General features: G+C 43.5%; 1 protein-coding gene and 1 long non-coding RNA gene across 5 annotated transcripts in view; one reads left to right on the forward strand and one right to left on the reverse strand.

The window, feature by feature from the left end:
* plxna4 (plexin A4) overlaps positions 1–10,987 on the reverse strand; it is a 230,963-nt gene extending 219,976 nt beyond the window's left edge. For 3 of the 4 annotated variants that reach the window (XM_037121530.1, XM_037121532.1, XM_037121533.1), the window contains exon 1: positions 8,571–9,031. The gene's annotated coding sequence lies outside the window, so the exon portion shown is untranslated. Of the gene's footprint in view, positions 1–8,570; positions 9,032–10,820 lie in introns of those variants that run through there. The other variant, XM_037121531.1, reaches the window with a different exon arrangement.
* LOC119032406 lies at positions 10,294–15,163 on the forward strand. Its single transcript, XR_005078887.1, has 3 exons — positions 10,294–10,407; positions 14,189–14,277; positions 14,380–15,163. It is a non-coding gene; the product is annotated as an uncharacterized LOC119032406 (long non-coding RNA).
* The last annotated feature ends 960 nt before the right edge of the window (positions 15,164–16,123 follow it).

Genomic DNA, 16,123 nt, shown 5'->3' on the forward strand with positions numbered 1-16,123 from the left:
TCTGCGAGCTTTACCTCAACGCATTGCTTTTCCCAGAGACATGGAGAAAAACCTCTTACACACACAGACTTACACGTGGACAAACACACACAAACACACACCACATAACTTTCTGGTTGCCAGATTTGCCAGCGGGCCCAGAACAACCCAATCAAAGCTCAGCTGGAAGGACTGCCATGACAATGCAGAACGGATGGACAGAAAGGGAAGGGGGGGGGGGGGGGGACCTCTGTCAGAACTTGTGCCGTCTCCAGTGTTACATTTGCAGACTCAGAGAGGGAGAGAGGATGGTCTTTTTGTGAGCCAACAGAGGAAAAAATAAAAGTCGGGGAGGATGCTTGATGCAATACAACAAAGTGGCTCACCTTTCCTCTTCTAGTCTGTCAGCTGGGGATTGGAGTAGTGCTGATGTCTACAGCAACTCCCAGTGCTGTGTGTAGGAGGTGGCAGAAGGAGATGTGTACTTACTACAGAAAGACTAAGTTACATCAGTCAGCGGCTTTGTCCATATAGAAACTACTGGACATTTTACAAAATTTAATGTTTATTTCTTCATTTGTTTTAATGAAGTCTCCACTTTGATATATTTGCCCAGTATGTGGCACTGAAGTGTTTAGTCTACCAGTACAAAATTATTCAGCAACTATTTTGATGATTATAATAGTCCTTGGGACCCCTGTCCTGCCTTTGGACAGATATTTTCCTCTATTTATGAACCCTAATTTAAGTCCAAACCATTTCCCCCCCCAAAGATTGTCCAAGCAGTATTACCAACAGATTACTTTCCATTTTCCTCAGAGTAGCAACTGCCTACAACACAAGGACCAAACATGGGCTTATGCATTCATTTAGTCTATAATGGAGACTTGAAACAGCCAGAAATGGTGCCAGGCTGTCGGCCTGTTTGGATCACCAGTACGCTGTCTTTGTCCTGGTATGGTTTTGAACCCGATGGTAGATGAAAGTGGAAGCAAAGTTTATCGGGAACCAATCCAAAATACACTATGGAATCAACATTTACTTCATACTTATAGGTTAGAACAAGAAATAGGGCAATTGCCAGTTAAACTAAATGATTAATCAGAAAAATAACTGCTTGTTCCAGTCCTCTGGTGCATCTGACCCAAGATCTGAGACAAAAAGAGAATAAAAACTGTTGCACAGGGTAGTAAAAGGACCAAATGAACATCAAATTTCAGTATCAGTCAATGTTTTCAAATTAAGATGACCTGCCATGTGGTGGAGCACCTGACAATTCAGACAATCTAACAGTTATTGTAATCAGTGTTGAGAATGTCAACAAGTATTGGTGCTTTTCTCTCACTGTAGATAAAAAATGTTAATAGTGAATCTTCTGAGTCCAGTTGCTGTCATATGAAAGGTCACAAGTCCATCACAGTATCAATTCTTCCCGTCTCTTTAGTGCCTCCTGCTATTTCTCAAGGCGAGCCCAGCAGTGAGGACAGTTTCTGTGGAAGGGTTCTCAGTTGACAAATCATGTTGCCATAGGAACACTGTCAGTTGCGTGGGTGGCAGGTAAGGGTGGTGTGTGTCACTATAGTGGGAAGATTTAATAGGTCCTCCCTACACTGAGCAGGAATACAAAAAGCTTTCAGTTTACAATTCTTGGTGCCAAGAACCTTCACAACAAAGGAGGGAGTGAGACAGGATGACACAAATCAGACATATGTGGGATGATATCACGTGAGTACCAACTTCATGCAGGGTCACCAGTTTGGGGAGAGACCAAGAGGTTTTGTGAGGTACATGGCAAAACTTTCACGTCCCAGTGCAGTCACCCTTTTCCATCCAAGTTTAATCACAGAAATCAAAAATCAATACCCGTAAGTGATGAAAGTCCGAGACGTCAACAGAATAACAAATGAAACGCGTTTTCATTCCAGGAGAGCAACAAATTTCTCCCCAGCACTTGGCGAGAGTTAGGCCCCTGGCTAAGAGTCAATCACTGCATTCGCACAGACACAAACCATTCCAAATCCCATCAACAGAAGAAAAAAAATGCTCAAAAAAAGGCAAAATCCCAAACTCAAAAGGGAGTAGCACACAGAGAGAAGAATAACACGAAAACCCAGTGTAAGCCTTGTTAAATCTCTCTCTGTAACATCCCCAACATTATGCTACTAGACTATGATATATCCTGAGGGGCAGGGGGAGAAAGGAGAAGGTGGGGTGATGCAGGGAGGGTATTACAGTAAAGCAGATCCTACCCCAATTCCACTTCCTTCTGGCTATAGCAGCAGGGGTCCTCCATGAGCCCGCTGTTTCACAATTACTGTGGTAACACTGCATATTGATGCCCCCTGACACCGCTGACACTCAGGGCCATACAGGAAGTGTGTGCGCGAGAGAGAGGAGAGAGAGAGAGAGAGAGTGTGTGGGGGTGCCACAAGAGTGGTGAGACATATCATTAACTTTAAATCCTCTGGTCATCCAAACAGAGGCTCCCTCCTGCTAGGAAACAGTCTTACACAGAAAAATATAGTAATCAAACATAGTAATGACATCTGCAGTATATTTCACAGTCAATACTACTCAATAGGGTTGTTCCTACCAGGATCCTGTCAATCATAGCTGCACTTAACTTCAGTCAGGAGAAACTGTTTTCAATAACACCAACAATACAGTCATTTTGCAGGGCAATTTGACTGTATCATTGTTCTCACTGCAGCTACCAAAACCTTTTAAAGTAATGCTGGTGTCCTTTTCTTATTATTTCTAAGTGGTGGTGCTTTGAGTGCTCACAAAAGTCAGCGATCTCTTTTAACACCAAGCAGTAATCCTTCATTTGAGTCGAAACAAGAAAAACTTTTCTGTAACATGGTACTCATCAATGTCAAGAGAGGTCTTCTAAAACCAACATGGTTAAATCCAGGCTAAGACCAGGGTGGGGTGTCAAAAGCACATATACTACTGTCAACAAACTGACGTTAACCCTCAAATATGATTACATGTTGATGGCACTGCAGGGCCCACATGCTTCAGCTGTGGACTGAGTCGTATCAATATTCTAGTAAAACACAAGAGTAGCAGAATTGCACGCTTGAGCAGCATAATATAAAAACATGGTTTGTTCTACAGTCTAACTTAAAGTCAACCCAGCTATTGAAAGAACAGGATGATGAAAAAAATACTCAAATGTTGCAGGAAGTGCATATCTGGGGAATAAAATAGCACGGCATAATAAAAAAAAAAAAAGAAACAGTTTGTCACATGTTTGTCGTAGGTTACATGATAAATACTGAAATGCCCTGAAGTATTGTCTGATATGGATTATCAAAACGTGTGTGCATGCATGCATGCTTACTTAAGCATGCGTGCCCATGCTTCCTTGCGACAGACAGGATGAAAACAGAATTAGGGGCCTAATCCTCGCTTGGACTTAAGGCGTCGGCGCAGGAGCGAAAGAGAGAGAACGAGAGGGGGAAAAAATGCCCCAAGACTGTCTGCAATTTTCTCATCATTTCATGCATCTGAAACAAAACTAATTTACTGGTTGTCATGCTCGGCTTGGCACACGCGCAAAATGTAAGCGCCAATATGCGCAGCGTGTCACCTGCCGTCGCATCAAAGAGAGCTGTTTATATATCAGACTCACGGCTCCAATATGAATCATAGAGACCTAGGAGAAACGCCTAATATGGTCTTATCAAAAGGAGCAGTCTGGCAGAGCCACTGGTACATTGGTGCCTTTCCATGTCTCTCTGATTCCCATCTAAAACAGCGACATCCCAATGTCCCATTCTCACTTTATATCTAGCCTCATAGGTCATCCCAATGTCACAGCGAATCGCTACACACAAACACACACAGATAAAGTTATGTGCTTGACAGCTTAGAGTGAGGCAGAAAGATATGGGATGAGAGAGCTGGAGGCAGAAACAGTCAGAGAAGGAGAGAGAGAGAGGAGGATTGAGAAAAAAGATGAAAGAAAGCATGAGAGAAGGCTGGAGGGAGAAAATAAAAATTGTGCAACTGTGACATAGCAGCATGTACATGTATTGGGATCCATTATAAAGGCACGTGACAGCTTAATAGGACTCCGGCTGCCACAAAGAAAAAAGAAGTTCTGAACAGCAGGGTATGTGTGCACATACACACACACATACATACACACATATATACACACATATATCTTCTCTGGCGGTGTCGCACATATGCTGAGTAAACTATTCTGAGGAGACAACAAAGGTGCTCATTAAATTGAATGCTTTGACATGTATTGATTTCTCCCCATAGAATTTCACAGTGCCTATTGTTTGGAGATCCTCACTTCAGATCTTGCAGTCATTGCCATGGCAAACATCAATATGCAGCTCTGTGGCGCATTACCAAAGGGTTAATTACATACTTGTAAGCAATTACGCTCTTAATGTAGCATAGAATCCTCCCCCTAAATTGGAATTTAGATCAAAACCATCAAGCCCTCAGTCAGTGATATAATCTTTTTAATGTAGTGTCAAATGAAATAGACTTTGAATCTTGCATGTATATCACATATCGGGTTTGAAGCCTACGTTAAGGTCAAGTCCATGCAGACAAGATAGCAAAGAGGTTTATTACGGCAAGAAAGAGTCTAAGACAGCTTTAATTAATTATTAATACAAAATCTATCGCCAATTTTGCTTCATCTCTCATCCTAAAACAAAACATTTTTTACGGCTTTCCAAACAAATTAACTCACTCTACATTTATCTGTGGAGCTGCAGCCATTGTTAAAGAATCATGTGTCCAACTGTCCTAAAATATGGGAGACAGATTATGGTGGGAAGAACAGTTGGTGACACAGAAATACAATTTACAATCTTCTTTGTAGGGTTTGGTGGCATGGGAGAGGAATTGGACGCTGGCCTGCGTCTGGTAGTCCTGTCACAGCCCAGAGGGATTTAAGTGTGTGTGAGTGTGTGTGTGTGTGTGTGTGTGTGTGTGTGTGTGTGTGTGTGTGTGTGTGTGTGTGTGAGTGAGAGAGAGGGAAAGAGAGAGAGACATCAAGCAAGAAAGAGAGCAACAGAAAGGGAATGAGAACAAACAGAGAGCTCCATTCAGGTCCAATCCACAGACACATCATTCAGTCTGACATGACGATACATCTCTCTGACCAGAGGATTCGTATAGGGCCTCAGCAGGCCAGTCACAGATGCATCATTCACACCCACATGCAGACACACAAGCACACTTCTTGCTGAGTCTTTCCTACACTGCTACCAGGCATTTATATCACAATGGAGAATCTTTCCAAAGATTCCCCATTCATACTCATTCATGGTATCCCCCTTGACATGAACACATTGCAAGGATTTTCTATGGAGCTTATTCATGAAGCGCACTGCCCCCAAAATTTAATGAATGTCTTTATTGCCAAGGTTGGAGTGAGAGTTTATCCATTAGCGAGCCATAATATTGACAGGGCCGTGCTCTGCGGGTCCAAACTACAGCCTTGTAGCCGTAACATTGGCCGACAGACAAGGGGTAGTATGTCAATGTGAGGTGCTTACAGGCCGATAAAGGCTGCTGTTCCAATTCCTATAGGCAGGCTTTGATGGACAGCATGCAGGGAGAGAGGCAGAGAGGCAGGGAGAATCGTGAGAGAGGGAGAGTGAGTAGTGCCAAGTGCTCACACAGCCTTTAAGAGTTCAGAACTGAGCTGGAATCTGGTGAAAGGACAACCAGGCAAGACACAGATGAGATTAGATTATCAAACTGCACAGGGACTAAATGTTTCTCCCTTGAGACCTTGGCAGCAGCAGAACTCGCACACAAAAACAAAAAAGTAAACATGTCCTCTAAGAGGACAAATTGGAGCATTCAGGACTGACCTGAGATAAACATTAACAGTGAAAAACAGATGCAAATACACAGTCAAACTAGGTCGTCAGGCAACGTCACACTGTCACAGACAAGCAGAAGACAAGCTTTCCTTGACCTCACACAATTAAACCATCTACCAACAGTATCTGACATGTGTAGCCATTAGAGTGAATTGGGTGCCAATGCAGATTTTCTCAACAAAAGAAAAGTATGATGTTGAATAAAATTAAAATGATTTCCACCACCTCCCCAGAAATATCTAAAATTGTCTAAATGCTTTAAAATCTTACATGGAGAGATGCTTTTATAATTTCCTATGTAAAATGTATATACATGCTTATAATGATATGGATCGTTTGATTTATAATCCCAGTAAGCACAGCATGCATAATGTTACTGTGCTATTGAAACAAAAATTATAACTGATGTCAACACAACCCTTGTATATTGGATCAATCTATCCACTGCACCAGCCTGTGAAGCCACACTGCCCCTCATGGTTTCTCCAGGATACAGCCTCGTCCCTTCAGCCACACTCTGTTGAGTTGAGTGTTCACTAATCACACAAGCATGTAAGCCTTCTGTTGATACTATTAGTCAAAAATAAACCCACATGACTCAAAATGTATCATCACACTGCTTGGAAGATATCTGCACAAAACCCACAACACAATGGCGTACATTAAGTAGCTTTTTGGGGGGGGGGGGGCCGACACTGAATTGATGCATTGAATGTGGAGTGCAGGTGGAGAGAGGGAGGGAGAAAGCAGCAGAGGGGCTCAGTGTACTCAGTGTGACTGCTGTACTGGGGATCTGCATTTTGCATATAGGCTGGAGCAGCTGCTTTCTGTGCATGAGGTGCAAGACAGGGTGGGAGGAAGGGGGGTTGAGGAAGGAGGGAGCACGAGAGAGTGAGAGAGGGAGAGCAAACTCACATTTTGGAAGCAGGGATGTACATCACATTACATGGTTGAGACCACAGTGTGTGCTAAGAGAGCCTGCACTGTCACTTCCCTTTACTTAAATGCCTAGAAATCAGCTCTGACTCCAACAAACAGTCCCATTCAAGTATAGATGACACCGACGCCAGGAAATGACACACAGATACGCTGTGCCAAAGAAGATGATTAACCCCCGTGAGGCAAAAACCAATGTGTTGCTAACAAAGTAAGATACTGTTTATGGAACAAAAGCATCCTTCAAAGACGCAAGCGTTACCTGTAATGATATCTTAAACATTTAGCATTGAGGACAAATTACTCATCGCCTCTCAGCATGCTCCATGTGGCATGACTCCAACACAGTGTAAAGTGCACCGATCAAGAGGACGGTCTATGTGAATGCTATCGATCCAAAAACCTCACAAAAATGTGTTTAGCTACAAATGTGGCAATGTTGTACATTCCAGCCAATCTTGAATAATTTAAATGTGTGCTCAGTATGCCACTCAGTATTGTGAAAACAACATTACAGACCACCACAACTTAGTTGATAATCTACTTAATACAGGAGAACATTTATGGAAATAGTAAAGTACACAGGCAAAAACACTAAAATTGACACATTTGCCGCTCCTCCTCTCTATCACACAGATTTTCTTCAAGCATTTAAGAACAAAAAAAACCGAGTTTAATGTTAATTAAAATCTAGCATGTGACCCTAAAGGATACTTCAGAAATCTCAAGACTCAAAATAAAGTCCCATTAAACTCAGCAGCCTCCTGTATACCACAGAGAGTAAATCCTCGCAGAGATATTGAGCTACAGACAGTGTTTCTGTTAACTTGAGTATCCCTGAAGTCAAGCCCTGCGGTCAAGTTCACAATATCTGAGAGGACACTGGAGAATCACGGAGATCCTGGAAGCCACACGGGGAAGAACGCGTGTGTTAGGGTTCATTTTGCATCACGCAGCGCAAGACAGTTGGCACAGCGACTCCTAAAATTATAAATGGCCCCAGACTGACTGCAACGAGATGCTAAAAAGGCAGAAATGCGTAATAATTCAGATGGATAGTGCAATTCGTTTAAAAATGTTCTCCCTTGATCAGTTTCGGGCTACACATAAAATCCAACGTGGGTCCCTACAGATGCAGCATGCTGGATTTAAGAAGTTTTCAAAAAGAACCACGCTTGTGGTTTGTTCTACCGTCATCCTTTTAATTCTTTAACATGTCACGAGATTAGGGTTACGCATCCCGACCAAACCATGTGTAGTAGAATATCTGATCAGTTTTGTCCTTTTCATAATTACCATCCAAGGGTCTACACGCCGCCAAGTGCTACAGCCCTACGCGGGGTTTATCCCCGAAGGCACTGCGTAAATCCCCGACAAATCTTCCAGTTTTTAACCTTCAGAGTTTACCGCTGCACGAGGAACGACACAATTCGGGCATGCTGCAGCTGTCTGTGGTTTACAGTGGATGAAGGGCACGGCTGGTATGAAGCGCCAAGCGGAGGGAATCCAGTTAATATAAAAATGTCCCAAGTTGAGAGAAATAGCAGGTCGTTACATTTTTCTGGTTATCCGATCCAAATGTGCCGGTTCGGTATGAAGCCCGCCCGATCGCCGGGCTGCGCAGAGCGGGCTTGGCGCAGCCAGAACAGGTGCCACACGCCTCCGTCACCTGGCTGGTGCAGTGACAACCTCACACCCATAAACCTGGCTATAATGCCACCAAGGCACCCTTAAAAACAAACAGTCCTTCTTGAGGAGACTAACGCCGTGACAAGCCCCTTTCCTTACCTGTAATCTATGCAGATATCACTTCACAGCCGCATCGACACTGCGGATAAGAGGCACGTCCAGAGCAATCCCCAACTCCTTTTACTCCCCCCAAAAATTAGAAATGCTCAGAATGATGTAAAATCCCGATCAAAACGGCGAGTCCACTTTAAATCCCCGGTGGAGGTGTAGACAGAAGGCGATTCCGGCACGGTGAAAAGAGACAGCACCGGACTTCCAGCAGCATCCCCGATCAGCAGGACTCTACTACGCCGCTCTGAGCTCTCTGAGACCCGGGTGCTGCACCTCCCATCCCGCGGCGAGGACGCACTTGGTATGCCGTTGGAAAAGCCGCTGCGCCGCACGGGATACCGCAGGAGGCTGTGCTTGTGTGCGTGTGTGTGCGTGTATGTGTGTGAGTGTGTGCGTGCAGAGAGCGCGTGTCTATCGATGTGACTCAGTGCGGTGCTCCTGCTCAACTGAGGTGCTGAGGGTGCTGCAGCGGAGTGCGAAGGGAAGAGAGAGGGAGTGCTGGAGGGACGGGGGGGGAGAGCAGGAGGGGGGGGAGAGAGAGAGAGAGAGAGAGAGAGAGAGAGAGAGAGAGCGGCGCGCTGCCTCGGAGTTTGCAGCTCCTCGGCGGATCTTGAAGCTCGGGAGGGACTGAGTAGATGGCGCGTCGGACGATGCAAAAAGCGACCGTCCCCCCGCCCGCTATATTCAACCAAGGCTGCCGTCTCTACCGCAGTCACATCTGGGGTCTGCAGGCGGCTACATTCTCAAGTCTCCAACATGCCTTGAGCACCGGGCCTACCCAAAACGAACCTTTTATTACCATTTATCACTAGACGTTTACAGTGCCAGCTTAAGTGACACAATCCCAGCATTCCCTCCCAGAGCACTTTCAAGAATGAGAGTTCAGAAAGTTCATTTAACAGCTCCACACTTGAAAACAATTTGACACAGGATGCGAGATTAAATAGAGCTTATGATTCGTTAAAACAGAGATTCATGCAAGGTTTATGTAATGCATCCATCCCGTTGAGAATGAGATTTGGCAAAGCCAAAGGGGAATTTGCGCAAATGCGCCACAATGCCGGGGTGAAATGATCAGATCATCGGATTTGAATATCTAATCGCAGGATCATTTAAAGATAGCGATTAGGCAACACAGCTACATAATTACGACACTCGCATAGTTGTAGGGGATTAGAATCTGCATTTTTGTTCTTTGATGATCTTTTAACATGCTCCAGGAGTCTATCCTCCCCCCATACATTTTTAGGCAATTAATATGCAAAAAGACCTAATTATGTAATCATGTCTTTAACGAGGTAAGCAGTGTGGGGGGCAGGAATAATGTCCCCTTATTCATAAAATGGGCTATTAAGCCTACCTCTTATTTACATATAAAGACATCAATATGGACTCAATCCTGCGCACCATGCGGGTCAATGTTGTTGTTTCTTGTGTTTCCATCTCATGAGACAACTTCCAGATTAAGCCCTGAAATAGTCGATATATGATATGGGGGGGAACAACAACTGGACGACAACAACATCAACAACAAAAACTTGAGCAACGAAGATGAGCCCGTGCCCCCTGCCCTTCAAGCCCGGGGGGTGTCTTTTGGGGAGGCATCTGTGTCTGCTGCAGCATCCTCTCCCTCCCCTCCTCCTCTCCTCCCTCCCCTCCTTCCCTCCCTGCTCTCGCTTCCAGAGGGTTTCCTCGCTTTGAAACACTGCATCAGAGCCCCACCTACAGGCCGCTGAAACTTCACAGCCACCGCCACTGACAAACACAAACCGAGGCTTCACCGGCTCTGCGGTGGCCTGTGACCACTGAAGACCCACAATTCACGGTACGTTTTTCCTTTACGACAACTTGCAAACCCTTACAAGATACACATTCTGTAGAAACATCACGTGAAAAGTCTGGCCAGACGTTGTTTTTTTTTTCCTTGTTCTTATAATGGCCTCATAGCGCATTCATGCCAGTAACATGGAGCCTGTAAACAAGAAAATAATCACAATGGAGACTTTCTTAAAGCTGAACATGCGACACAAGGCTGTTAAGCAGTATTACATGAATACTGGTAGCTTATATTATGTATGGAGACTGGTCTCTTGGGTGGAGAAGGAGGACAACCACAAAAAAAAAACCAAAAAAAAAAACGCTCACACCGGCTTTAATCAGACTATTAAGCTAACAATTCATAAAATAGCGCTGGGGGAAATCCACAGCATACCTTAACAACTGAAAAACTTTACTTACCTCCATTACTTTATACAGCTTTCTGTCGAACAAGTATACGTCAAACTTCAAATGCATATGGAGGCCCTAATTTAAGCTAAATTTAAGATGTTTAAAGTCAGTAAAGTTCAAGTTTAAGCACATTAATTTTGTAAACACAGCAGAAACGTCCCGGCACTAATTAAGGCCATCTTGGAGTCACGTGACTGCACCCACATCCACCTGTGCAGCTCCTACAAAATAAAATCCCACTGTAGCCTATAATAGTCACATTGATAGGCTACATGTGTTCTCATAATGGTGAGCTAGGCTGCATAACTCAAACCTTTAGCATATTTATTTGGAAGATTATTAGGTTAATAAAAATAGGCCTGATACGAATACATAAATGAGCCTGCAGACGAATCGTTGATAGTTTCACTTCTCTCTTGGGTGTCTTGAATTATTTAGAAAACTTTATTTCACACTGTGTCACATATTCTGTATGAAAACTTTGGGACTTCTACCAGAATTTGAAATAAAGTTCTGTCGGTGTGAAGTGCTTGGCCAGACCAGATACGTTTGCAAAGATGGCGCGTTGCTTCTTGACTTGAGGCTGTAATGGGCTAACATGGGCTCTTCTGAACAAATAAACACATTAAAACAAACAAAATGGCTTCAGGTCTAACAGCCCAATGTCACCTCTGAGGAAGACTGACCTCTTCAATCAATTCCCGCAATAAATCAACAATAGCTGTGTTTGAGGGTGGTCGCTCTTTGGCCAAATCTCTCTTTTTGACAGGCCATTGATTTCAGTCCGTCACATCATGTGTTCATTTATTATACTTTGCTCCTCGTGACAGACTCTGAGGGTATCTCTCTGAGTGGTTTGAAGGATGAAAATGCACAGATATCAACCGACCAATTGGCTTCATTTAATTATTCAGCACAAGCGCTGGGCTAAATCAACAGTCTGTGCGTCGTAATATCAGATAGCTTTCATAGCACAGCAAATCAATAGCGCTGCAATCTACAGTGACAATAGTCATTCCATGACGGGGTCAGGATCACATGACCTGATGAAATTGATGTTAAGGTGACTGGTCCAGGGATAAATCAAACATGCTTGGACCAAATGATAATGGGTCTGTATAATTATGTTTTATCACCAGCATCCATCCTATCTGTGTGCTGCACGAGCATAAATTAATTCAGTCCAAGGACAAACATGTTTGTCTTGGAAGCTTAAACACACAAGATTGTTTTAACTTCATCTTTCACTTGGTTAAAAAATTATAGATCAGATAAGCAGAGCATTTGCAGGCAGGTCAGGCATGGCATTGAAGGCAAATATTTAAATGTACCTTGTACTGTCCGACCATAAAAATGGTACAATAGAATGGGTGCCGGTCGTCATGGGATTGAAGTTGTTAAAACTATCATGTTGCCTTGAAGGTTAAGATCAAAAGTTTATTCTCTACCTTGGAAACTGCAGTTGGCAAGACAACGTCAATTACTACTGTAGCTGTTTTGGAGCTTTTTTTAGTATCACTAAGAACACTTTTTCTCCGCAGTTGAGGCTTGTCTTGTCTGTTTGTCCATTGTGTTTATTTTTATGTGTTCAAATGTCATATTTATTGAGTATCTTGTCCAAGTTAATCTTTAAAATTGACATTTAAGGTTAATTCTTGCAGTATTCCTGCAGTTTGAATTCAACCAAAAAAGACATTTCAGTAATTATCTTTTAACCCCCGTGATGATGAAAAGTTTTGTTGTCGACAAAACATTTCTGAAGCTTCACAACAAAAGACTGTTCTAACATCTCCTTAACACCCAAAGTAGATGGGGACTTGTTTTTAAAAAGTGGAGATGGCGCCATATAGCCTACCCAGTGTAACCTACCTCCCTTATATCCCAAATTGATTTGATATAACTACATTGCCCCCATTTATAAGCAGAAATCTTCATTAAAACACCCCCATCTACTTCAGTTGTTAGGGTTAGGGTTAAAGAGAATGCTACAACAGTGTTTTGCTGTGAAGCTTTTCATAAGCATAGTTGAGAGTAGATAATGACCGAATTTTCCATTTTGGGTGAACTTATCCTTGAAGCCTAGACAGAGGGGAAAAAAACATATGTTGATCTGATTGAATTAGACGTGTGGTGACAAATGGCAGCAGGGCCTGCAGGTTATTGTTAAACATGTATTAAATCGTAAATGTGAATGTCGATGTATGAAGAGTTCAGAAAATCTGGTTCTGCCTTCGTCAGAGAGGGCAGCTGAGGAGAGGAGGATGCTTGCTCAGTGCTTGGCTCTTTATTAGAATGCACTGACCAATCTGACTTCCCCATTTGTCTTGCAAATGAGATGATGACTTATGGAGGCAACATGAATAGCTTTGATGAAGCCTCCTTTTTTAATGCAGTCAAGTGGGTTGGAGGGAGGTGCGCCTGTGTTTCCGCGTGTCTGTGTGGATCACTGTTGCCAGCTGGCTCGGTGTTATTTCAGCAGCTCTCCTCATCTTGCCGAAGAATTGTGCATGTGTGCGTGGAGCTACACATAAGCCCGCATCGGGTCCCTGTGTCCTTTTGAATTAACTCGGTGAACCCCTTTAAACACAGCTGTACATGGTTTATCTTAAGCCTGTGGGGATACAGAAATCACCCCACAGTGGTTCACTGTTCCCGGGGGTCTTCCCCTTTTTTTCCCCTGCGTTGCCCCAACACGCACAATCTAAACATTCACTGTATCACCCATATAATAGACATTCATCACACATCTGTCACTGTATATCCCTCAGTGCAGCAGGCTGCTAAACCACGCATACAAAGCGTGTATATATCCGCTTTATGGTCAATTTACAAGTCATTTCTATCCAGGGGATGATAATATTTATGAGCTGCCAATGGTGATGCTGGATTTAGTGTGTCCGTCTTCATAAAAATGTCTGCCCACTCCCCTCACTCTCTCAAAGGCTTATTGGCTCCTGGTTTAAATCACACTGAAACACTGGATGTGTCAGTCTCATCCATGATATCTCATTTTCGTAGAAAATCTATTAGCGTGTCGCTGAGCTAATGAAGTTTTATGTGCTGTATGGACCCAGTGAATGACACTCTGATATCCCATTGATTTGGATTGTAAATAGGTTTTCAATTTTCTGTCTGTTTTGCGAGCCACCGGATAGTAAATTATATTGAAGCTGACATTTCTGTATATCTCATATGTGCGCGCTTGTGTGTGTGTGTGCGTGGGGGTGGATGGACGGGTGTGTTGAATATGTCACTCAGTCATATAATTAGTTAGTTTGCATATTGATGACTTACTGCATTCTGTGTAAATGCGTGTTTCAGTTTTTATTCGATCATGTCCAGCGTGTGTTTATCCATCCGTGTATCATCTCCATCAGCCTCCCCATCAGGCTAGCAGCTGCCTGTCTGTCTGTCCACGTAGCTGTGTGCATGTGTGTGTGTTTGCACCAACACACTCCAGGGCCAGGTGAGTCAGTGTTTTGCCAGCCTTTTCTCCAGAGATCCAAGATCATGTCCATGGAGATCCAGACCAGGCCAACCCCCACTGTGCCTCTTTCTGTCCCCACAGAATTGAACTCTTCCGTTGGGATGGGCGGAGCAGATGGTCAGGGCACACATAATACATGCACAGAACCACGGCAAGCCAAAATAATGTGATAAAGTAGATCTAAGATAACACCCAGTTCCTGGTGTTTCTTGTATTGGGTGAAAAATGTTGTCACAGAAGTACCCTTACCTTCACTGTTACAAGGGATATTGACAACACATTGTATAGACTAGTCTTCTAATGAAAAGACTACAAATGATGGCCAACATGGAGGTGCTGAGTGTTCTGTGACAGGAACTAATTAGTTGGTATTTGTTAGCCACAGAACATTCCTGAGGAACAAACTCAGCAAACTAAGCTACAGTTTCATAGCTGAGAATTTGGATAAAGGCTACAATATCCACAGGATCACACAATTAAAATTGATTGTGTGTGGAAAAGTGTTGGAACCAGCTCTGTTATATTTTGCTCTACTGATATTGACAATGGGTGGTCTCTTGCAGTGAGGAAAAGAAGAAGGAGCAGTTGCTAAGAGATGGTCCAGTGTCTGAATTCTGGGAGTAAAATGTATAGACCCCCTGATTGAAAAGGTCCAGTGAACGAGCCCTCTCCCAATAAGCATGCTTGTGTTTTCTTGCTCTAGTAGCGTTAGCCGTCTGGCTACTATCTGCCTCTTTAGCCGTGCTGGGAGCATCTTTCTTAGCTGACTGACAAAAGTTGTCAGCTGCCTCTTTTTTATCTCCTTCCTTCTTTTGCACCGTAATTTATGTTCAGGTCTTGGTATAGCAACAACATTCACTCCGACATTTGCTTGTAATTAGTTCAGATCAGTGTATTTCTCAGGTCATGTGGCTGGCCGCCTGCGGTGCACTTTTCATGTTTTGTTGTTGTTTTTGTAATAAGTGATCATGAGTAATTTGCTTCAAAATAAAATTGGGCTATCATTGCTTTCATTAGAATGAACATGATAATTACTTCCTTCCACAGGCCCCCCTAGAGGCTTAGTCCCACAGTGCACCTTCCCTCCTCCCCCAAGCACCTGCCTGACAGAAAATAACTAGACAGCAGTCCAAAAGTGCATTTGTACTCACAGCACTTTAAATTTGAACATACACTATTTTCATTCTCTAATATTGTGAACTGATGGTCTTTTGCATGTGGAAAAAGAATAGTAAAGAAGTAAGTGAGTAAAGAATATGAAAAAAAAAAAAATAAGGGGGAACAGACGCTCAGTGATAGCCCAGTGGCGCCCCACAGCCCTCTGTCGGCTCGGTGTGTCACGGCCCCAAGTCCATTTCACCGGCAGCTAAATGATAGCAGTGTCTTTGTCTCCTTCACAAGGCAAGGTAGACTGATAAGAACCCAGCCAGACTGCACCACCAGTATGAGAGACAACTTGTAATCTGTGCGCTCTCTTTTCGTCTCACACACACACAAACACAATGATGATTCTGGGAATCCATCACTGTGGTTTGTGGATATGTTCTAACTACAGTGTCTTTCACCAACTTGACCAGGAGCTTTCAGCGCAATATCGACTGGCACCACTCCACATTACACTCCATCAGTATACCTCCTTCCACTTCCCCTTTGGAAGGCAAATCTACGCGTTCATTCACATCCTCTTTCAGTAACAGCTTTATTTTGGACGTCCGCATCTTCAGATATTCTTGTCGTATGATATTTATCCGTTGTGATATTCTTAGCTGAGCATTTTTTAGGATGTTTGAGTGCATCAGATGAGCTTATTTTGGATCCTGTGACC

Source organism: Acanthopagrus latus, chromosome 14 (genome assembly GCF_904848185.1).
Source record: "Acanthopagrus latus isolate v.2019 chromosome 14, fAcaLat1.1, whole genome shotgun sequence".
Lineage (NCBI taxonomy): Eukaryota > Metazoa > Chordata > Actinopteri > Spariformes > Sparidae > Acanthopagrus > Acanthopagrus latus.